This window comes from Anopheles coustani, chromosome 2, assembly GCF_943734705.1.
Source record: "Anopheles coustani chromosome 2, idAnoCousDA_361_x.2, whole genome shotgun sequence".
Lineage (NCBI taxonomy): Eukaryota > Metazoa > Arthropoda > Insecta > Diptera > Culicidae > Anopheles > Anopheles coustani.
Genome location: NC_071289.1, coordinates 8702559 through 8721470, shown reverse-complemented (window position 1 = coordinate 8721470; position 18912 = coordinate 8702559). Strand labels below are relative to the sequence as shown.

The following is an 18912-nucleotide window of genomic DNA, read 5'->3' as shown; positions in this document are numbered from 1 at the left end:
CCATCTACTGGCGCCCATGTTTGCACAAGTGCCATGTCTCCAGTTACCGGTGACACCGGCACAATGCAGTGGTGAATGGCGACGTTCAGCAAAAATACCTCACCCGATCCTCGATCGATCAAATGCGCCTTTTTCAAATGTTGAAATTGTGTTCCTAGACCCACTTATCAGCGGATATGTTTTTCTTTTGATCAATTTAACATCCGGGCAAACGAATGAAATATCGACAACTAATTTGCAACCCGTTGTTTAACATACCACATGGCGAGAAGGGGTTAGGAATATGATGAATAGAAATAGGAACCTGGTGGCGGCGGATCGCCCAGATGTCCACGTCATCCTGCGTACGGTGTTAGATGTCAAGCACCTTTTCGCATGGAAGTGCACGGACTTCACCTTGAACCGGCAGTGCTTGGCAAACACGACAGACTATTGGAGGTTTTATGTGCTTTCCAAGCAAATGTATTCTCCCGAGCTGTGGTAATCATCTGCTGATCGAAGTCCATCTAAATGCAAACAAACAGGAGCCGGTTGGACTAAGCAGATCGGAGTAAATAGGAAAGTGCTTCGACACATAAAGCTACTGAGCTTCATTGGTAGGAAATGCTGACATCGGTGGTCGCTCCATTGCGTCAGCGTCGGAAGACGATAGCGAGAGTGTTTCGTTGGCGCGTACGTGATAAAATGGTCGTCTACCACGCCGGAAGGTAATCATCTTGCAATGGAATCTACCCAGTAGACCTCGCACTACCCTCCTGGATGTGCTGCTCGCATGCTGTACCATGCGGAGAGTTTTGTTCCTCGTTCAAGGACCACGTGTCTACGGCTATGGCGGTTTACGGTACGTCAACAGATGCGTCTACGCGCGGTAGTTAGGAGGAAAATCGGTTTTATCAATTATCGCTACTGGCTTGAAATTGAACTCTGCGGAGGTAGGACCGGCGGTGTGTTGTATGTGAAGCCGGTTGAACGAGGTCTGTTATCTACAGTACAGGGGTTTTCGAGAGTGCGACACAACCACCAACGCAGGCCCAATGGTTGTTTTGGATGACGATGGTAGGAAAAATTTAAAAAAAGATACTACTTCCCTTACTCTGCCCATGTCGGTGGCCGGTGTGCACCGGGCGAGGTCATTCCTTGGTGCTGTGCCGAACGCCACGTTCGCCAACGGAATTTTATTCGAGGGGATTTGAAAGATAAATCGTCACCTAACCTCAACGCGCACCGTCGCCATTCGCCATTCTACCCGGTGCCGGTTTCTTCACCATGCGACAACGAAATTAGGTCAAACGGCGGGTAGGCCGCGAGGGCGTTGGATGATGATCGCGCTGATGGTGATGATGTACTATCCCCCACAGCCAGCCATTATGCCATACTGCTACTGATCGTACGGGAACGTACGTTGGACTCTCTGATACCCCGTGTTGTTTGCCCGATACCGTGCGGAATGGGTTCGCGAAGTCGCGTGTGCGGCACTAAAACAGCTCGGACAGAACGGAACAGCAAAGCCGGAAAAATGGGATCTATTTTTGTGCGCGGAAAAACGTTAACAAACCGGTGCGCCATGTGGATCCCATTAAAGCACCCGGCCCGGCTTCCGGAAGGGGTAGATCACAGCAGCAGTTGTACTGACGTCTTTACCGTGTCGTCGTTGTCTTTGTCATTTTGACGGTGGTCATTCTACTTTTTTGCAACTCGAAAATGTTGTACGTGACCGACTGCACCAATACTCGTGCTGCAGCCATTTTTGACAGCAAGAGATGGTTTCCAATTTATAGCCTACTATTGTCACCGAATTTCTTCCTGGGAGAGTGCTCTTCCTGGGATAGTGCGCATTTTCGTACGATTTTCAGAAGAAAAGAAAACCTCCGTTAGACCACCGGATGATGCAATCCTACTCAATCGTTGCCACCATCGCGCGATCGTCTAATATGTTATCGCCATTTGTCAACCCCGCGCATCGTATCTACGTTGGATCTTTGTTTTGGTCCCCAAACTCGACAGCAATCCGGTTTATCGTATTGTTGATCCGTTGTTTACACATTTCCGTTTTCTTTCTGTTTTTTTTCCCTCGTGTTATGATGCCCTTTGCACGAGTTTCCGTTCCTGGTGGCATTTTGTGGGTGAATGTTTTCGAAAAACAAAAATACCGGCCCGTAATGCGTTTCGCTTATTCTAACCTCGAACATATCGACCGTTTATTGTTTACAGCGTTATGTGAGCGGTTTCGTGGTCGGTTCGGATGAGTAAGGCAAGGTCAGGTACAACAGGCATAACAACAACCGTGTGTCCTATCAGTGGGGATGTCTTGTTTTCGGGTGATGCTTGTTTACCACCTTCATAGAAGGCGAAAAGACAATTTTAGATATCGCTTCCACGTGTGGTAATAGTGGATTAAACTGGATCTTATCGCGGTTGTTGTGGGTTTTATCAAACACTGAACACTGACAGTAAAATCATTGTAGTAACTGCTGGAAAATATGCTACATTGATAACGAAATAATTATATGATCTGGCTGTGTTACAACAGCGTCGATGAGGACCTCCTTCGACACTCATGTTTTACTATAAGTGTTAAGTTTCTTGTTTCAGTTAGAAGTGTTCGAAAAGAATTCCAATTTAATGGTGCATTTCCGTACAATAAATCCACGAGTGCGTGGTACTTAAAGCATTATATGACTCGGATCGTTAAACAATTCCGATAAAAGTAATCTTTTAGTGACTAATGCGTTTCTTTTGACAAAGCCGTTGCTTCTTTGTGTTCAGACAAAAAAGTCATACTTTTCACGCGAAACAAAGCAGCTAAACGATGCGCACGGTAGTGTCACCTGAAGACGCCACCTTTTCGAAGTCACAGCGAAGCGACCGTTTCGATCCATAATGCCTGTCACGAACGTGCACTTACCCACGATAACGTGGGTGCGCAAGAATTAAAATTTAGTACCACAAACAACTGAGGGGAGGGTGGTGTGATGTTGTTGGGGAGTTAAGACAGCTGTACATTGTACAACGGCTCCAGGAAGTTGACAGCTGAAGATTTGGACAGCATATGGTGGAAAAAGAACGGGGGATCAATGAAGAACCCAACTATCTTGAATAAATTTGAATACCAGCTCCTCATTTTAGAAGCCATTGAAGTCGTGGGTTCTGGATCAGAAGCAAGTATTTTGAAAGATTAATTTCTCTACAATGACAAGTCAAAGCGTGCCCAAAGCGTAGTGTCACATCCTACACACCGTTCCATTTCAATCTCTAATGCATGGGTTAACGATCGTAGGCCTTAAGCCCGATAGAGAAAGTATTTGCTTACCACATATTGATGCTGATGACGTCAGCGTAAACCTGTCCACGGCTAGAAGTCGTGGGTTTGTAAATAATCATCATAATAATTACAATATTAATTCTCTGAGGGCTTGTCCATGTTTGCTGTTTTCATGGCGTATGTCGTACGGACCGGTTTTTAGTGGAAGACATACTAGAACTAGTGACGAATCTAACGAGTACCACAGCGTGTACGTGTGACCAAAGGTAGAAAAAAGAAAAGAACAATATGTCTACATCAACACAGCAAATGACGGCGTCAAGTGTCTTCTAGAGCGCCGATTTCAGACTTGTTGTTCAAGTGGCACTCCGCTTCGCTTTCGTTAGATGGCACCAGGTTCGAGACAAGTGGATTCTAATCAGTTGGCAATCATGTCAATTGGGTTCGGCTTATTGAACAGCTCGAGGCTAGAGGCTTTAATCTGATTACAGCCATACAAAGTAGACGCCAATGCAGTTCGGGCTAGTTTCAGGAGGATCGGTTTTGTCGATCGATTAACCACTTGCCCACCAAGTTGCTACCCGATTGGCGCTAGACAGTTTCCTATCGGGATCATTCGTAGCACGGGTGGACGGAAGGAACTATGGAATATTTATGTTCTGAAAATGAGGTTTGAAGGGTTTTCCTGTTATTATTATTTTTAGCAAAACTGCTTCCTATGTCTTAATCATATCGCAGCAGTAATGACTAATTTCTTATACATAAAGTTATGGCTGCTAGAGTTTCTTGAAACCCTTCCAGACTTGTAAGATGCGTTGTTTTCTGTTTGCCACTCTCTGCATACATTGTTTCCGCGGCCGTAATTAGTTCCATGCGCTGGAGGTTCGTCCAAAATCACGTGCCCGTCACATCGCTTGCCCCAAGTATGCACTTCGAGTGCACACGGCATCTCTGCCAGGGCGATCCACGAATCAGCTAGAATTGCGTCGTAGAAGGAGCGATTACAGTCAAAATAAAGCACCGCATGGCAAAACAGTGTAAACGGTACGGGATGAAAGTAAGAATAACGGAAGCAGGGATTATCATTTGCATGAAGGTGGAGTAACATTGAACAAACCCACAGGGAATGGAGCATGATGAAATGTGTATAAACTATTGACTAACACCAGGTGGATCGACATGCTGCCTATCATCACGGAGGTAGGTTTGTTTGTAAGCCGGTAAAGCTCCTTTGAATCTTAGACAAATTAAACCAACCTCAAGAGATTAACTCCTGCTTCTTCCCGAGAACGTTCAGTGCATCGGAAGAAGTTGCCTTTTAAAAATGGAACAGCTTTTGATAGATGGGATTATCAGCTCTGCCTTTTCAAGCGAAGGTCGTCCATAATTTACTCATGGTTCGCATGTTTGACCTTTGTAGTGAACAGGAAGGAAGAGAAATGTTTAACTGCGTAGGCAATATAAATGAACTGCGATCGATTCGGTTCATGCAAAACTCCAAAGTACGCATTATAGTAATCTGATCATGTGACTTGCGAATAAATTGCGTTTGTTTACCTCTTAAAAACGAGTGGAAACAGCTCTATCGGTTGTACAGTTTGGAACATTAAAAAACAACAAAATTGATATTTTCTTGTGAGAGTCCTTAGGGGGGGAAATAAATAACGTAATGTACAGGAAGAAAAGTTACAGTGTGTTACAAACAAAAAATTAACATCAATTGAGGAACGTGTTCAAATTACACTAAACAGATTTTGGCACCAGAACAACGTTCCTAACAAGTCTTGCAAATAGGTGCAAACTATTCTAAGAGGCGATAACATGAGACATTTCGTGGTTAATTCGTGACACTTTTGCGTAGTAGCAGGTTGTTTGGAGGCGATCCGATTAATGTATAACACTTGTGAACTCATAATAAACAGGTTATGCATCGTTGTCTTGAATAATCTTAAAATAATCTTGTACAGAACAAAGCAATAGAGAGGGAATTCGGGTGTTGATCTTTGGATTTAAAATTCATCATGACTATCATATAAGGTATGTAAGAATCGTGAGCTGTGTAGCTAAATATTTGCACTCAGCCGAATCGAGCCGCGCGATAAGATGTTCAAATTGTGTGTGTGCTCGTGTTCTTATCTTATCAACAAAAAATAAAAATAAATTTGAACGATCCCGTACACTACTCGCTAATTGTTGTTGCCGGAGGAAGAACTGGTTGATTTGGTGTATGTGTGTTGTTGTTGTTATATGACTCTACAGCGTTATGTAACGTCAAGATAGTGGAGCCACATGTTCAAACATACGATATCAAAGTTGTTATTTACTACAACGCTTCCATGAGCTGGGCGCTTCAGGCCGATACCGGGAGTGGCTGTATGTCTTAAATTTATCATTGCAAATTACGAAGATTATGTACCCCGGGTGCTGCTCGACCGGTTGTTTGTGTGCTTCACAGAGCAAACATTCTGTCCATTCGCTCGCTTTTCGGAAGCTCCACCCAAACCCAGCGCTGCCAAATGCCCTTCTTTTCTCGGTGCTCAGGAAGTTGCGCGAAAAGATGCCCAGAACAGAATCGTTAACCTTGGGGTGGCAAATTGAATACCAAATTTTTCGTCACCCGTTGAATGTTTTGAGCAAGAGCGGCGGAAAGGAGGGTAGAAAGTGAGAAACCACCAAATAGAAGCAAGGTTGAATCAATTTCCAAACGACCTTTCTAAAGTGCTCCCCCCAAAGTGGGCCCATAAAATGCAGCGAAAGTGATCCCAGAAGCCACCCCAAACCCCATTCCGGAGTGCGTCTCCTTGACCTATATTATTCTCGAAAAGCGTCCAAAATCGCCGACCGGCCCGACGCACTAAGGAATGCAACCTTCGGACGCCTGATTTTTTCTCGCGCAGGACGATCGGATTACTACGCCCGATAGTGTTGCGGTTCATTGAGAAAATGGAGAAGGTGTTGGCTATTTTTAACCTGCTCGTGTTTATGTTTACTCATCGATCACATTCGTTAAGAGATCTCTTGTGGTTCTGCAGTGAGTTTGGGTTTGTCAACAACACATGCCGCTGGTTGGAAGGATATACCCATCGAAAACGCTCATGAGCTAGCGAGTTAATACAAAATAGCAATGTTTTAGACAGTGTTCGTTTGTAGAAGCTTGTAGTAGCAATATCGAGGGATATTTAATTTCATTTAACTATCGAAATCGTCAAGAAAGTTAAACATACGAATTATAATATTTGTAATAAAAAAGCAGAAACAAATTCAACAACGAGGAAAGCAACAAATGAGCTCTGTTTGTTGCAAGAGGACGTCACTTTCCTTACCCCAGTTGGGGCCAGGCAGACTGAAGGAACTTTCTAGCATCGAAGGATCGTCTTCCGCTGACGCCATATGATGCCATTCTAATCGGGTGATATAATAATTATACTTGTTGTTTGTTTACAGAGAACTTTGGCTTCGGAACAAAAAGGGCATCCTCTATCGGACGTGAAGAAGTTAGATTGTGCAGCGGTGGTGTTGTGCATTGTTAGATGCAGTGGCGAGGCAGCCCCCGATGCACCACGTCATCGTACGTGCCACAAACACACCCTCCTCCCGCTTCCCGCTTCCTTCCCCTATTCTAACTTCCAAAGGGTTGTTGTGATGGTGTACAGCACTGTTGATGCATTGGTCTTCTATACTTTTTCTATGCTTCATCCGGTGGGGTGGTGGGACGTATCGAACGACGCGTTTTCTCGAGTGTTTGTGAACTTCTGTCTTCCGTCGTGGTGCCGTTTCTAACGCTTCCCCACCGCAGTCGTCGCTCGTCGAGGGCGAGAACGTGCGTCGTTGTTTGTGCCGTTCCTCGACGTCAGCCGAGATACTCAAAGGCATGCATCTTACGGGGGGCACGGCGCTTATTTACTAGCCTTAGAGATTATGAATCCATATGCCTAGTCCCTTCTGAGTTTCGCGTATTTTTTTTTTTTGCAGGTTTTGTTTTGCTCTTTCGCTCGATTGTCGCCTGGACAGGAAACGAACTTACCCTCGCTCGACGTCGCGCCATTTAAGTCGACGTGCCACGACGTGCAAAACCGGCATGTAGGGGATGGAACGACACGGAAGGGAAAACTATTTTTGTTTTGTTCAACTAGTAGCCCCCCTCGGTGGTGGTGGTGGTGGTGGCAGAATAAATTAATAACTAATGCGTGACGGTTGAAGTCCTCAAACCCGATCGTGCCGATCGTAATTTAGGTTTATTCAAACAAACAAAGTAAGTACTGTTCCCTGGGGAGGTGTGTACTCTAATGAGTCATTATTTGCTTTTTTTTTCCTCTCCAAGTCAGTCGATTCCTTGCGGGAAAGATAAGATTTTGAGGCGCAAAATAGTGCATTATTCGTGCATCCAAACAACAATCCGAGCTTTGTTTACAAAAACAAATGCACTTCAGCGTAAAATCGAACGCGCAACGCTTTAATGGCACGCGACATGTGAGCGCATTTATGTGATTTTATTTTTCTATAAGCGACTTTCAAAACAACATCCTCGTCATCCGATCGCTTAGACACGTTTGAACGATCTAACAGTGTTGGTTGTTCCGACTCTGGTGCCATATTAGGATTCGCCGAGTAGAGTGTTTTCTACGATGGAGCCATTAGGTGTCAGGGTAATATTTCACTGACAAACGGTACGATCCGATAGCAGAAAGTTGCACAAAAAAGGTAACACGAGATTTTTTTAAATTTGTTTTTACTCTTGTTTTGAGTTGGTTATTATTTATGGACTGTAAAAGAAATATCTGGAATAAAGGTTCAGGCTGAATATGAACATATTTAAGTGCTATTAATGGTGCATGGTAATGATGCTTATTCTATAATCAGAGACAAACTGTTCACTATACTAGCGTTCTTCCATATTTCATATCTATTGCTATGATAAATATTGCCCAGCTCGTTTCAGCTCCTTGCAATACATAGGTTGTATGTTTATTCACCTCTTCGAAGTGCCACCATAGTGTTCGGCGATTTTGCATTAGCGTATCGGCGATCGCGAATCTATTGACTCGTGATTTTTCGCGCACTCAGCGATTGGGACGCATGTACAAATAAGCCGTCTAGACAGGGGGCCTGCTAACAAAAAAAAACCGGTCCCCCAACCCACAGCTGCCGACTCCTGCTTGATCAAGGTCCTTTCCGCCTGCGGAACCGATCTCTTCTAAGCGCATGCCGCCTGCTAACGGTATCTGCCGTGTTCGGTTTAACAGCTGCGGGTGTTCAGTGTTCAGTCGCCTCGGAAGGACAGCGGAAGGAGCTCAGGCGAGCGCTGTGAAAACTGAATTGATTTCCATTCGAATTGTGCTATTTCACAATAGTACAGGATTTTGCATATGAGTTCAGTTTGTGGGTATCCGAATTGTGTTGAGGCGGTTCCAAACGAGGTTTGTTTGCTGGTGTCTTTTGGAATGCGATGTATGGAAAAAGATTAACAACTTTGAAAGCAATCACTAATTTTATGACAAGATGGTTGATTATCGTGTTTGATTTTTATTTTCAATGAAATAATGTTTAAGGAAAACGAAGAGCTTAAGTATTTTTTTCACTTAATCGTTAACCACAAACATATGAGTTAGTAAATGGCTGTGGTTTTATGTATTCAAAAGTTAACAAAGTACTGAAAATTGGGTTCGCAAAGCCGTTGCAATAATTGAAATTTTCGTAGTTCGAAATTTATTCATGTATCACTCGTTGCATATCTTTAGGCGCAACTGCGGAATTTTTGGATTGTTACCCAAAGGGTGTATAAAGAAAAGATAAGTTCAACTAGCAAATTTGCTATTTCAATTTGTGACGGTGTTTGTGAATTAAAAGCCTTCAAAAGTACTGTAATATGGCCCCTACTTGTCCAATTGGGTCAGGACACTTAAATGATATCGATAAATTAGCAATTATTCATTTCTTTCTGACTCTTCAAATAAACGTTACTCAAGTAACCTTGGTCAAAACGTAAATATTTCGAAATATAGCAACTGACAACTCTTCTGACAGTACAGTAGTGATGGAAACCGTGGCTCCGTGTAGGAATAAAGGAGCGAGTTCATACATCTGATCTGTGATTTGAACGAAAAAACATTTTTATTATTATTACTTCATTGAAACTAACGTGTGTAGTAAAACTTACTATCTTACTAATTTAAAAATTATAAGAGTAGTTTTAGAAGTGAGCTGAACTCTTGATTAACAGTAACGAAGACAATTTTCGCTAACAGTCTGTACGAATCGGATTTAACCAATCCAATCAGCTCCGACTTCGCATCTCCATTTCTAAACTGCCACTTTGACAGCAATGGAAAATGAAGGTTCGAAAAGGAAAGCAAGTGTTGCGAAAAAGGGAAGAAATATATGGTCCTCTGGCACATCTGTGCATTTTGTGGTAAATGTGACGCACAGACGATAACGAAACGAACGGATTCTTGCGTGCGTTTTCGTTGACTATTTTTGTGGTGCTATAGTGGCGAGAAAATAGTGACCGTACTGCTCCTCCCGACCCACGGAAGGTGGCCGTCGATGATCGGTTGAAAAACGGCTGACCGAAGATTCCAAAGCAAACCAAAGAATCCCCAAATCCGATCGGCATCATTCTGCTACCAAGTGCGTTAACCACCTCGCGCAGCAGTTTCGGAGGTTCTAAATGTTAATAACGATGTGAATAAGTAATCAGAAAAGTAAATTTGCACTAGCAAAAATTGATTTGTTGCTATTTTTGCCCGCGGTGCAAGATAGATGAGGTAGTAGAAGTAGTGGAAAGATCCGAAAGGCCACGAGATGATGGAGTAAGCAAATAGTTACTCATCTAGAGTACCCTGCCCGTTTGTGTTTTACGTGGGGTCGAATGTTTAGTGTTCTCGATAACGACGACTAGCACGACGACGACGAGGTCAGCGTTTATTCAGTTTCCATGTAAAAATAAAAACCCAACAAACGCCCGCGTCTTCTCACAATGTGATATTTGTTGGGTTGTGCAAAAACCTGTTTTTGGCAATGTTTTGAAAGAGGAGTTTCACTGTCATTTCATCACTTCTGCAATCGATGCTGTTCTACTCCCTTCAGAGGGATTCTTTTCCACGTGCGAATCCTCATCCCATCGCAGTACGTTGGCGAACAAGTGAAAAATCAATCGTTGGAAAGTTTGGTTGTTTCCTTTTGTTGGGTAGTTCGTAAATGTGTTTCGGTAGTTTCACGAAAAACGCCACGGATCAATCGTCGTTGTGTTGTTTTTGGCTGTATGTAAGATTGCTCGTGCGTTTCAACATCCGCCAGCAAAACAAAATCAACCGCAGTGAGCTGCCGAATTGTGTTAATTGTGCGAGCAAATATTATTGTGTTTTGCAAGTACTGCCCCGAAAAATCCCCGTACGTCAAACCCGAAGCAAAGGCGCTCGCGCTGGAATGAAAAATCCTCAAATAATTTTCCGAGAAAAGTGAAGGGGCTCGAAACAAAATCAAGTGATTCGAAGATTTCGTACTCGCGAAAAGTATTTATTTGCTGGGTTTTCTTTTGCGAAAGAAAACAATAAGCTGGATCAAAGGTTCCTCCTAGCGCCACCTCGTCCTCACGTCCCTTCATCAATTGTTCTTTCGTTGAAAGGTGAAGTGAAAAAAAGGCGCAAAGAAAAAGGGATACCCCCGTGCCGTCAGCTGTGCTCGAGTGTTCCCATGCAGCCGTGACACAGTTACCCGTGTATGTGTGTATGTGTGAGTGAAAAAGTCCTGCGTTCGTTGATCCGTCATCGTGAAGTCAAACGTATCCTTCCTCCTAGTTGGAGCCATCGGAAGTGGACCCAACTATAAACAAAGTACCCGTAGTTAAAAGGTAAGGTCCACAAACACACGTACAGTCCTTCGAAATGGTTGAAGGATGACGCGATTCGTGGTGTTTTGCCGTTTTTTCACGCCTCTCTGTTGATTATGTCATCGACGGGGGAAAGCAGCTCGATCTTCGGAACAAACGACACACAAACACAACCATTCGTGTGTAGAGGATCATTTGTAATGTGCAATTGGGTCTCCCTTTTACAATCCTCGTGGCAGTTTGTATGCTTTGTATCGCGTTTATTACAAAACCGGCGCCAGAAAACGGCTCCCCAATGACAGTTGGCGGCCATCACTCGGATCGAACCCAAAACGCAAGAAGGTGTTGGTCTCATCACGGCCTACTTTAACGTCAACGCACCAGCTTGGCGCCTCGACTACTTATCGATGGACCCCGTGCCATGGATGGTCATCATGCGGTCAATTCTTTAAGACCCCATGGTGGAGTACAACTCATTCCCCGTGCAAGGAACATATGAACGTGTTATAACGCGTGAATCGCAACTCCTCATTTGCGCTCGCCTTTACACCGTGAACGATTGACCCTAACCTTGACGGTGGTTGGCGGTACGTTCTTTTCGTTTCCGCGGTTTGGGGTTGAACGCGATGGAATCTGCTATGAAATTACCCAAACCGCCTGCCGTTGTGCTGTTCCGTGCCCGAGCTTGGGTTTTGTTTTATTCATGACAAAACAGCGCGGAATGAAGCGAAAACTAGTCCTCCCCACTGGTTTTGACGAAAGGAAAATCGCCATGGAAACAACCAGAAGAAGTAAAATTGACCAATTTTCGTAAAATTGTAGTAGGCATTCGGTTCGCATTTGAAAATTTCATCAACCGTAGATATGATGATACAGCTTCTTTTTAATTTCATATTTTACTCTAAAAGGGGTTTGTTCAATGAAACCGCTGTTTCATGGCTCGCTACAAACTGTAAACTGTAAATTTGGCAATTCAATGAATGGCGAAGAATGCTTTCTATGAGGTTTTCTTCTACTTTTGTAGCTCATTCCCAAGTTCTCTGCCTCATTCATTCATACTTTTTCATTGTCAAATTCCGGTTCAATCTATCACAGACTCCTCAGCATCATTAGGAAAATTAAATAATTAGCAATCTGGAGCACGAATGAAGCTGCTAATTAGGTGATGTCAAATATTTGGAATTGCCGTGTACAGTTACGTTAGGATTGGAGCGTGTAGATGAAAGAAGAAAAAAAAACTATCCAAGCTTTTAAATTTAGAATACCTGTCATTAATCGTGTTTTTCTTGTTTTCTATTGTAGGTTTTGGCTGCCAAACGTATCGCACAACAAACACGAGAAAACGAAACATGCACAAATCGTCGGCTGGCGCAATCATTTAGCAATCGTTGTACAATCTTCGCACACTCAACCGGCGCACATCATTTCATCAACCCAAAGGTAAGCGTGCCCCTCTTCAGATTTTAATGGCACACGGTGATCTATCACATTTCGACGCACACCTTACCCCGTTCGAGCGCCAACATTGGGCGGGGTTGATGGTGCTTGGAAACACCAGTCCGGGCGTCTGGCTTATCGTGGCTGGAACCGTGATTATCGTGACACCAGACGCATCGCACCAAACGATTCCGACCGGAACGACCGAGGCTCATGAGTGCGTGGGAGCGATAAGAGATACCGATAAAACCGGCTGATAACCACACGCGAAACACAGTCAGCTCCAAAGTTTTCGCTTTCTTTCCGTGTGCGCTGCTGTCTCATCATCACTTGGCGGATCATCGATTGGACGTTTACTCAAGGGGACAATCGTCAAGGACGTTTGCGACGCCATTCAGGACATTTTAAGCTCACCTATTTTGATTTTAAATTTATTCCTGACCGAAGTTGGATTACATCCAGAGGGAGCCGGGAACAAAATAGGCTGATTTATATGCATTTCATGGTGCACTCTTAGGTAGAATTTGTTTTTTTTACAAAATTTATAACATTTTAAGGGCTTAACATAATCCGTCCCATAAAAAACAAGCAAAGCGTTACGTGTTCGAGCGCTCAACATTTCGATCGATAATTTGTTCCACGTCTCAAGTGGCATAGCGTAGAGAACGCCCAACGTGCGAGACGAGAATCCCTTTGGAAGTCGACCATTCTTTCGACATCGATCCTCGCACACAGCTTCACACAATGCATAATGCACCGTGCACTCGCCCCCACCCGTGCCTCAAAATACTTTTTGTACAAAAATGTATCTCTTCCTCCAACTTTCCGCCTCTTAATTAGAGCCCGTCATACGATACACATACTTCGGTCGCTACAATGAAGGGAAAATGGCACGAACGCGTGTTGTACCACCAACCAAGTGGAAAAGTCTACCATATCATATTCCTCTTGTTTCAGGTTTCCGGTGGCGCTTTGTAATGCAGAAAACTACCTTTGACTTTCTGGGTTCGCTTTCTTAAGGTTGAACAAACATGAAACCGAGGCAGTGATGGATGAAATAATCATGAGCCTTGGCGAGATTGAAGATGAGAATTAATATGTCGATTAACTTTCAGTTCGCTCATTTTAAAAGATGATTTTAACCAAAATGTTATTAATTTTGGACGCACGTAATACTGATTGGAATTCATAAGGCAATCAAGATGGGTTTTCCTTTACATACTCGTCAACAATAAAATTGCTCAACTGTTGGTTTTTTGGCACATGATGCATTCAATTGAAAGTACAAAACCAACCATGCTGTTTTCCATTGACTTCACGGCTCGTTCAACCAACTGGAATGGTTGCATTCCTTCTCTCACCCTTTGGCATCGGTGTGTGGTTCGCTTCGCAATGAAACGGTTTTGCCGGCCGGCGAAACCAAAATAAAACGAACATAAATTCCCCGTGAAGATGCTTCCATGCATCCGTAAGCTTGTCGTTTAACAGCGCGATGCAGTTTGTGTGCCACGGTTTGGCGCTCAAAAATAACTCCGGTAAATTGGAGACACCAATTTACTAGGTTTTTCGTACGTTGTCCAATGCTTGGTCCGCTTTTCCCTGTTTAATCCCACACACATTTTCCGCCCTGAAGGAATGTTTATTTGCTTTAAATATGTGTTAGAAAAACGTGACTCGTGAACTCGAGAGATGTGTATTTTTTAATGTTTTCTTTAACCATCCTGTTTTAGATTGGTGTGTTGATGTGTTTTTCCAAAGAAATCAAAAATGTGTTTTGTTCTCATGCAATTCTTTTCTAGTTGCACGAAAAAGACCCTTATGGGCGACCAAAGGGATGAATCTTTAACCTTTTTCCCTTACCCGCTTTCCTCTCGACTCCGGGAATAGAACATGGTAGAATTTTGTTTTCCCCAGCATTTCCAATCCACGATCAACGATCACCGAGGGAGGCTAGTAGGTTCTATTAATAGGATCTGAATCACCAACCGACTTCGTACGAAAGATCGCTCAAGATGGTTTCACTTTACCTTTTTTTTGTAACTCTCTCGCTCATTAAGGTGCTGATACATCGATTCTTTCTTGGAGTTTTCCTAACGCCAATAAATGCTTGTTTGTTTTCCTCCTTGTGTGTGCTTTCCGGGATTTGTTGAAGGGTTTCGAATGGAAAGATGGTGCATTTCCTGACAAAAAAGTCCCTCACCCACTTTCAGCGCTTCGAATGGTCATTAGTGGTGTGTATTTTTAGTCAGTCAGCTATTTCTATGGAATACCGCGGTTCCCTTCCGCGTGTGAATCTCCCAAAGAAGGAAGGTGCGGAGTACCCTTAAAACCCTTGATGACGTTTCGGAGCTGATAAGAAGGTAGTGGGGGCATCCCTTGGCAGCAGATAGGATTGGTTTTCGCTGTAGGGAGGCACGACTCATGACCCTAGAAGGCAACGACGTACAGCAGGTCTACGTTCATTAATCTCCTGCCTCTTATCGCTAAATCATGTGACGACAAACGGCCGGAGAATCCTACCATGTGCATTCGTTTGTATAATCCACTGCAACGCGCCAAGTGTCTGGCCATTCATTTGCATTATATTGCATAAGCATTTGTATTACTTCATTTTCAGTTGCTTTCCATATTTTTCGCATTTGTTTCTTTAGTATATTTTTTCTGAATTTGAAACTTTCAACATTTGTACTAATCTATCCACATAACCATTATGGTTTTCCTACTCTACGATACGATTGGCTCCGTTCTGTCTGGCCAGTTTTCGTCTGCCGGCGACAATCCGAGGAAAATAAGCAGCGGAATGAATCCACCGCGTGCCGACAGTCGGTTAGAGCGAGCAGCAAATATCGAGCGGAATAAAGTAGTGGTAGTATATATGAAGTATCAAAGCAGCATCTTATCTCTCAGCAACAAAAAAAACCCGCAGTGTCTGCTCTACGCCAGACAAATAGGCAATAGAAAAAGATGTGGGATGTTGGATTTTCCTTGTTTCGTTTGTTTTATGGTATCGTCGTCAAACACGTGCAGTATGAAGTCAACGCTTCAGTGTTGATTGTTTCTGTCGTTGGAGCCATCATAAATTTAATTGATTATTTTTAGAAAACGCATATTTCCAATTGCTCGGTAAAATTCTCATTCTTTTCTTACTAATTACTTCGGTAATGCTAACTAGCGTTTCTAATTTATCGATGGCAATGTGGTAGATAACTTTCCCCCTTTTTCCATCGCGATCATGCCAAACATGGCACTGTTATCTGATGTCGGGGAAAACGGCTGACAACATATGGGTTGGCCAGCCCGAAACAGGAATATAGGTCACTGTTGTCAGGTGCAGGTTACGTTCCAATTGTAATTAATCTTTGCTAAACTGTCACCGATGTTGGACCGCTTTTTAAACGGGGCCCAATGACGACTCTTTGTGTTGGTATTATTTTTACAAGAGAAGACATATTTTTGTATTTATTTGTTGTAACATTATATTTTATCCGCATCTTGAATATTTTCCTCAAGCAATATTTATCTTATTTATCTCAAGCAATGTTTATCCTACATGAATGTTCATCTTTTTTTGGTATCATATTTCCCAATCACCACAGGACGCTCTCTGTTTATCAGCCACTCGCAAAGGCGTCAGTTACAATATTACATGTCATCTACAGTTACCACCTTGGGGGGCAAATGAACTTTCCGAATTGAAAATGATCGGTCACCCGTTCGTTGTTGGTGTATTTGTGTATACGTCTCTGCTACAAACCGGTTTGCTATTTTCTTATCGGTCACTGGGAGACAGTGTATTGCCAAATATGGAAAATTCAATGCAGTTTCTCACCGTTTCTTATGTAGTGTTTCAAAGCTTAATGCAATTTTATAAGACCATGCATAAAACAACCGAACGGAAGCTCCTTCATCGTCTCTCGCTTTCAATGCCATCATTTACCGTCTGAAAAACTCATAATTGCCGAACTTTGCGAAGCACCGGTGAGCAAAGTTTAGATTTATGCCGGTCCGTGTCTTCACCTGCAAGCTCACGATTGGTGTAGTTGTCCTCCTATTTTTTTTTCTTTTTTTTTGCAAAACGTCCACTAAAAAGGAGGCTCGCCGACGGCCGCGACTCGTTCGTCCCGTTCGAAAAAGTGCATACGTGATTTGGCGCACATGTTTATCTTGCCTTCGGTGGCCAACTGGAAGGGAAGGGTAGCAGTCGCTCGGTTGAGGGGGGACGAAGGAGGTGCTACAGCAAATAGATTGTACTGGAAGTGGGACAGACTCAGCAAGACAGCGGGCGGAAGCGGCCTCTCTCAGCGGTTGGTTGGTACCTGATTCAATTTCGGTACACGATGTTCCGTTCGTGTTTCGTTTTTCTTTTTGGGTTTTCGTTACACAATGTTCCTCTTTTTATAACCTTGTTAAATTGTGTCTGGAGCTGCAGAAGAAGAACAATTCTGTGGCATATTTAGTGCTGCGTAGGGTTGATGAAACACTTCAGTAGTGCGCGGGAAGCTTGGAAACATTCGTCCACCAACCTGTTCAGTTCGTTCCACGACGAGCAAGTGTTGTGTTGGGCTCCATATCTCGCTTGATTACGGAAAGGCGTTCGTTGTCGGGGGCCTCGGAGGCAGATTGGTGTGTGCGTGTGTGCAATACTTGATCCCAATATCAACGAGTGCATTTATTGCACCAGCTGTTGTGGAACGTTGTGGACGGAAGTTTTGTGCTTGCAAACAAGAGTGAAGTAGTGAAAATTCAAGAAAAATGTGTATCACCAAGAACAACCGAATAGTGGTAATTGGAATTGGTTTATGTCATTAGATGATTTTAGTTCTTACGTATCTTGAAAACCTCATTCAGGGCTCCCAGTGTAATAATCTCTTGCCTTCTTCTCCCCTGATGAGAGCATTCCGCTATTTAAATGACTCGCTTGTTGGCGTTTTTCCTGTGCTTAAATTGTTGTTTGACATGGTGTGTGTTTTTTTTACTAACTTCCCTTGCTGCCGTAGGGAAGGTGGACTCTCTGCGATCGGCTCGACGTGACATTGAACTGTCGCGAAAAAATCGATGGAAAGCAGCGTCGACGTCGTCCATTTCGGACAGTTTCTTCGACTGTCAATTTCAACCCCTCGATGGGCGCTACTTTGTGTTTGTATTTTGTTTTGCCATTTTAAATTTGCTAATTTGGGAGTTCACCGGTTCACCAGACACTCACTATTCCTGGGCCTGAAGAGGACATCACTGTTGGAAGAAGAACTGGTGTGAGTTGGCGCACATTTGTAAAGTCGTTTTTAAACGCGTTGTTGACGTGCCAAATTTGAATGACAAAACGGTTTGGTTTGTTTATTTGTGTGGTTATTTAAATACTTTTCAAATTGGCATTACTAAATGTCGGTTTCTGTTTGGAGCTTATCAGGCTTCTACTTTGTGTTATCAGATTTTGTTTTTCGCTTGCCAAAGAGCTTCCACCGTTAAGAAGATATACGTCCTTCATCACCCCTGCTGTGTTTGTCGTCAGAGCCGATTTATGCAACCTCACCGTTGAGTGTCATATGATGTCGTGCATCATCGACGAATATATCTATATTTTTCATACACCAAAACACATCGTCCGTCCGTGGCGGCCATTCTGGCACTCGATGCTAGACTTTTCGGTGAAGCTTACACATTGCGGTTCGAGCCGATTTTCCACCCCGCCCATGACGTCGATCCTCACGCGATCCTTTTCCGAGAGCACGCGTGAGACAAATTTGTCCGATCTCCCGGCGTGTTTGGCCAAGGTCTAGACGAAGAACTCGTCGCCGCCAAACCCCTTGGATATTTTTATCGATTCATTAACAAAAATTCCCATCCCTACGAAAGTGCCCATTCCCTTTTCGCCCCCCTTCGTCCCCTCACATCGGCTCGTGGTTGTTACGAGGTGTGATGCGAATTATTCGAAATTAGCCACACCGCCTATGACGTAACGGTTATGCTATGGGCCCGATCCACTGAACCCTCCCGCCCGGGTAATGGGGTTTTCCTGCTTGAGTTTGATCACAGTTTTGCATCTTTCTTCACGCTTTCTGCCCCACTGCACCATCGCTGGAATGGAGGATAATTTATTCATATCGGAGAATTTATATTCCTTATAATTATCCCCATTTGTTCACCGGAGTTGCATATGCAGTTAATACCATATTGATGGTGCAGCCAAATGTGACGGGAAAGAGAAACCGACAGCTGACAGCACCGGCTTCCGTTTCATTGTTTTTCTTGCCGCGGTACCTTTTACCGGTATATTGTGTTAGTTTGTCACTTTAGCAGAGCTTCAGATGGTTGTTTTTTTGTTCGTTTCCGTTTAGATATCTTATTGTTACATGTTGTTTGTTAATGTCTTTGCAATAGCGATTTTTTT

At 43.5% G+C, this 18912-nt stretch overlaps 1 protein-coding gene across 2 annotated transcripts in view; it reads left to right on the top strand.

The window, feature by feature from the left end:
* The first annotated feature begins 9742 nt into the window (after positions 1-9742).
* Positions 9743-18912, top strand: part of LOC131266769 (trafficking kinesin-binding protein milt) — an 83907-nt gene continuing 74737 nt past the window's right edge. The window contains exons 1-3 of one of the 2 annotated variants that reach the window (XM_058269402.1): positions 9743-10071; positions 10351-11111; positions 12393-12530. The gene's annotated coding sequence lies outside the window, so the exon portion shown is untranslated. Of the gene's footprint in view, positions 11112-12392; positions 12531-18912 lie in introns of both variants that reach the window. The other variant, XM_058269400.1, reaches the window with a different exon arrangement.